Here is a 6,000-nt window from a genome sequence, read left to right as displayed (position 1 = left end):
TTGCAGCTGGAATCCCACATTGTTTGTGTCTTTAACAAGATGAAATAGGTTTTGATCGGTCCTCATCTGCTGTCACTTGAGACGAGTATGACTGTCCTCTCCTCAGGTGGCTGTAGAGGCAGATCTGTGGTTCGCAGGAAATGATGTTTAGCACTACACCAGTTTACCACCCAGATTGTGGTCACCTCTAATGTGGGATGTTGGTGGTTCAAATTTCGGCATCATATATGCTTACCTGAGAAGATACTCTGCAAAAGATTTGTGTTCTGTACAAGAAACTCTCCTTGCAGTCGCATGAACTGTAGAGCACCATACATGCTTTGATTATGACCATATTCTGTCTTTATTCCCATCTCACTCTAACAGAAATGTTTGGCTTTGCAGGCATTTATTTATTTTTTATTTATGTTTTACTTTTAGTTTCTTCCCCCGTGGCTGTAAAAACCTGCGTGAGACCCAACACTTCAAAAATGCTGTGTTGTCGGACGATGTTTTGTGCTGAAACAAAGGTTGGAATGTCGGACGACTGTGTCTTCGCTGCGTCCTTACAATTCTTGACAGACCAATGAGTGGTGGGTGTGTGCATGCCGTGGGCTCTACATTCTCTCTCTCTCTTGATATAACCTTCATCCCCCCCTCTTGTCTTCATTTTATATTCTCACAGAGATTTCCAACTCTTGCAGTTCAGCAAACCTCTGGCATGCTTGAATTTAACAAGAGAGCAAACATATTTAATTGGTGGACTCTGTCCTCTGGTGTGCCACTTTGGTCAGAAAGCAGCCATTTTGTCTCCAGACAAATCATTTGTTTTGAGCCGAGGAGATTGTGTTAGAGTTCTTCTCCCTTTTTAAGCAACATTTTGCTAAAACAATGGCACGCTGTTTAGCCTCATTAATTACAATGTTTATGTGAAGCAGGGCGCTTGGGCAGTCATACTGGTCCGTATCTTTGTTATTCATGAGCAAGAGAGCTTTGTGAGTAATTATATGTGGGTATTTTTATATAGTCAGGTTGTCATCAAGCAAAGCTGGTCTGCAGTGATAGCAAAACACCCAGTGGTAATTTGTTTTATCTTTGGTTTTAAAATAATGCTCATTTTAATGGGATTCAGCTTGAAGTGAAATCTCACATAGTGTTTGTTTAAGCAGAACCTTTTTTGCCGAAGCACGTTACTAATTTCGGGGATTATGAAGTCCTGTCCTCTCGCTGAAAATAAAACAATAAATACAAATTCAAGGACTTTCATCACCAATAAAAAGAGACTCTATTGACAGTGTGTGATGACGAAGATTCAGAGCAAATTGCGTGGTATTGATGTGCATGCTCAGACACTCTTCCAAATTGGTTCACCACATCAGTGATCTCAGTATACATATATGTATATATATACTGTATATATACACATATAAATATGTATATATACATATATTTGTATATATATATATATATATGTATATATGTTCATATATATATATATATATATATATATATATATATATATATATATATATATATATATATATATATATATGTATATATGTATATATATATATGTACTTTTTTATTACAGTCCTTTCACCAATCTTAATTAAACCAATGACTTGGCTGATTATGGGCTTTTGGTGAGACGTACACGATGTGACAAGACAAACTCGCCCCCATCAGAGAGGGAATCTTGTGGCCATGCTTCATTTGGCTCGTGCACTAAATAAACACACCTAATCATTAAATGCATTGGTAATCTTTGCGGGGCATAATTTATGTCGCACAAGATAATATTCAGTGTCAAACACAACATTTGGTTTCCTGCTGCTGTATAATTTTCGGGGGACTCATTATGATTAGCGTTGCTTCACTTTACATCAGAGGAAATCCCTTGGGCTCATCTCGAATTTGATCATAAACAAACAAACAGTCAGACATGCCAAAGCTCAGTGATGTAACTTGGTGTAACCCAGATGCAATGCATGCTGGAAAATGATACTGATATTAAAAATAGTAATACAGAAAAAAAATACAATTGTTGCGGTGCATGTCTGTGCTGTAAGGGAACCCCCTCATGACCTGCGACTTTCTCATCACTTTCCTGAAGAGTGAGAAGATGTTTGCTTTGAGCGAGTCATAGTGTTTAATCTGCCTGTAACTGAAATTGCTATTATATTATCAAATGTGCAGCGGTGCTTACTGATGGCACAAAATGTCTTTGCTGTCTGTGTTTTTTTCACACTGCTAATTTAATAACGCTCCTCTGTAGATTTCTCTGTATGTACTATACATATTTATTTTTGTGATGAATGTCCTCAGTCTCTCTTTTGTCCTGTTATTGTTATTAGCATCGTGGACTTTTGTGTGTGCTCATCTCGTTGTGTATTTGGTCTCAAATTCCCTCTGTGTGGTCACAAATTCTTTTTTGTCAAACTATTATTTGAACTAACTAGCAACACATTCTTTGGCATTTGCAGTTTGTTAAAACAAACAAAACAAAATGAATATGTGATAAATATAGTAAATACTCACAGAACAAGTGTTGTGAGTGCTTGACCTGTCCAGCTCTAAACTTGTTGGTTGGTCAACATGGTGTCAGCCTTGAACTTTCAGACGTCTCACCCTAACAGTAAGAAAGACACACGCTGCAGATAAAGATAAAGGCATGACTGGGAACACCTTATTACAGTGAACGAGGAATTGTTTTACAAAAAGGATGTGACTAAATCCTGAGCTGCTGTGACTAACAGGAATAATTGGTAACACCAGTGCACAGAGTTGTGGGTAGAGCTCTGGAATGACAAATGATTGCAACAGTTGAATGAGATCACAGGATGAAATTGTCCAGAATCCAATCTCCGAAATGACTCACAACAACATGATCTTTTCTGCTTTTTGCTATCTATCTGTGAAGTTCTCTTACTTACTTAGATACTCAGTTTTCTGCCACACTATCCATGACATGTATTTAAGCTGAAGATAACAAAAGTTCCTCAACAGAAATCTCAAACAATAAATAATTGAAGAATTGAGTAGCTGACTTGAAAATAATTGGAAATAATTGTAATTGTGCGAGGAACCACAAAACACAAAACCCTTCTGGGGTTCTGGGAAATAAGTAATATTTAATGTCCTCAATTTACCTCAAAAGCCTCAATCACTTTTTGTGGACATACTGGGTATGAGGGTATGTGAAATACTGTCTATACACAGGAAGCAGCAACCTCCATTCACTTTGTAAAACCTGCACCATTTAACGGGCATTTCAATGCAAAGGTCCCTAAGTGCTTCACACCGTTTGCATTACTGCAGTTTGGACTGCACCAACATGACATAGACAAGAGAGAAAATCTGCTTTATGCATTATTCACTGGCAGCCAAGTCTTTATTTATTAAGACGAAGAAAGTGCAGGGATTCTGGGTTTTAAATCCCACATGAGAATTGTGTTGATTCGAAGAAGGCAGCTTCCACTCACTTACACTCACGACATTTACATGCACGTTAAAAGTCTTATTTTAGTCGGACTAAGACTATAATTAGGTTCATGTCAACGCGTTAGTCTGTCATCTGTCATCACCGTCCATCTCGCTTGTCACTGTTTGTTTTTCTGTGACATACACGTCTACAGGAAGCTCATTCAATACACACTAGCTTATAGAGAGATATAGCACCACCTTGTCCTGATTGCCTGACTTAGTCGGACTATGGCCTTAGCTTGACTAATCTGTGCACTTAAACATACTGACTGTCATACAAACTTGCACAAAATGATTCTTAACTACATATCCTTAAAAAAAGTAGTCATCATGAAATGAGTTTGTGTGTAGTACATTTCAAATCATTGTTTTAAGTATTTTAACATGTTTTTTCTTATCCCTCCCACCCTGTTGACCTCATGTGCAACTTTATACATGTGAAATAGAATAACTACTGAACTGACTGTATGTATAAGCACTAGTTGTGGTATTCTTGCAGTTAGTCCCAGATTTTTTTATTCCTCTCAGCATCCTGAGCAGTGACACCAAGTTCCCTGTTGTTACTTTCATAGGGTCACTCAGTCGAGGTAGCAGTACAAACCCAGTGAAACATCTCTTTACCGCGACGGTTCAGCATCTCATTCACCAAGGTCAGTTGTTTCCCACCTGTGCTCAGAGCTCCCCTCGCTCCCTTCATGTGATGCCAGCTCCATGTTTGGTACCAGCTGGCAGACTGGTTTCCTCTTAGACTTGAGTTGCTTTCAGATTCAGAATATTTCACGGCATTTATCACAAATGTTCACTTACAGTACGTCCATGTCCACCAGCCAAGAATTTGTCTGGTGCATTGTTTGTTGCAGGTTGTGTGTTGTCATGTTATAATGCATGTCATGTGAAAAGAGAAACATTGAGATTGACAGGATTGACTTTCGGACGGGAGCTTAATGGCGTGAAAGGGACTGAAGAGTTTTGAAATGAGAGATGAAAACCAAGGAAAGAAGAGGTTGGGGAAAAAAGGTAAACAAAGAAAGGTTGTTGAAGTGGAGGGCACACAGCTCGGAGGAAGCCAAAGATAACAAATCCAGAATTGTGTGTGTGTGTGTGTGCGTGTGTGTGGTGCAAGGGCACCAGATGCTCAGATGATGAATGGGTTGCTATCACAGCTCAGGCAATGTAGTGACACAGAAGACCTTAGATCACATGGCTGTCACGCACACACATACACACACATTTCCTATGGAACGACAGAGCTGGAGTAGTGAAGTGAAGTTAATTAAAATGATCAATTGTCAGATTCCCTGTTTTCAGTCCCCCTTCCCACATTTTACGCTGTTTTCTTGAAGCTGTTAAGATCGGTTAACGTCTCCCGTAACCTCCACTCGTCTTGTCTCATGTCGTCATTCCTTCTCTCTTCTCCTGTCCTGTTGTGTTCTCCTTTCCACTTCACTTCTTTCCTTGCCTCTTCTGCATTCATCTCCATTTCAATTGATCCTCTACCTGCCACATACCTTCCCACTCCCTTTTTCCTTTTTCTCCCCATCACGTTCATGCACTTATTTTTTTGCCCTGCTTCCTTTGACCTTGCCTCTCTCCGACTTCTCAATAGTTGTTCTCGGGAGCTGACTGCTCGCCACACTGCTCGTTTACAGTCAAAGTTGTGTTGCTACATGTCGACAATTGACTTTTACACGTATTTGTGTAACCTCACACAAAACGTACACTAAGACTCTAGTGCATTGGGTCTGTAACTGGCACACAAAGTGTATTCAACCTTGTCTTTATACAAGGCACACACATTGCTCACAGTGGGAAATGGGGGGAGAGAACAAACTATGTTAGATGTTTCATTCCATTGCTAATGCTTTTATTGAACTATTTCTTTTTCTTTTTGCCAGTTCCAAACATGATTTGCTGGCCAAAGAAAGAAATCTAGAAAGGAAAAAAAGGCTAAGAATAAGATTCAACAGCCATGGCTTTTTGATCCTTTAAGGGCAACTCTGGGATTCACATTGTGTGTCTTTGTCTGTGTATTGCCGTGTGTATTTGTATGTACCGTGTGTGTGTGTGTGTGTGTATGAGGCTGAGAGGATATTTTCTTTCTCAGGATGTAAGAGTGAGGTGAAAGAGAAAGTTGAATGTGGAGAGAATAATGTGGATTTCTGCAGGTTGGGTAAGATCAGAGAAGAGAGAAGTAAATGGATGAGGTGAAAAGGCACGATGTTTCAGAATATTTGCTATTTACCCCAACCTTCACCTTCTTGCACATCATTCAAATGTGTATTCATTCAGCAAAAAAATATATAAAAAAATCCAAAAATGATTAAAAAAGAAAAACGTTATGTCCTCTAGATGTCTGTGTAGACTCTCAATCATCCAGATCATTCTTATCCAAAACACACTGAGTCGGTAGCAACTGGACTTGTGGGTTTTTCTTGATGATGTTTCACCTCTCATCCAAGAGGCTTCTCCTGTTCTGATAGTTTAACACTGTAAAGATCATTGTTAACAACCTGGAGCTCTCCAACGACTGTAATTGAC

This window comes from Solea senegalensis, linkage group LG6 (genome assembly GCF_019176455.1).
Source record: "Solea senegalensis isolate Sse05_10M linkage group LG6, IFAPA_SoseM_1, whole genome shotgun sequence".
NCBI lineage: Eukaryota > Metazoa > Chordata > Actinopteri > Pleuronectiformes > Soleidae > Solea > Solea senegalensis.
This window is presented reverse-complemented; position numbering follows the sequence as displayed.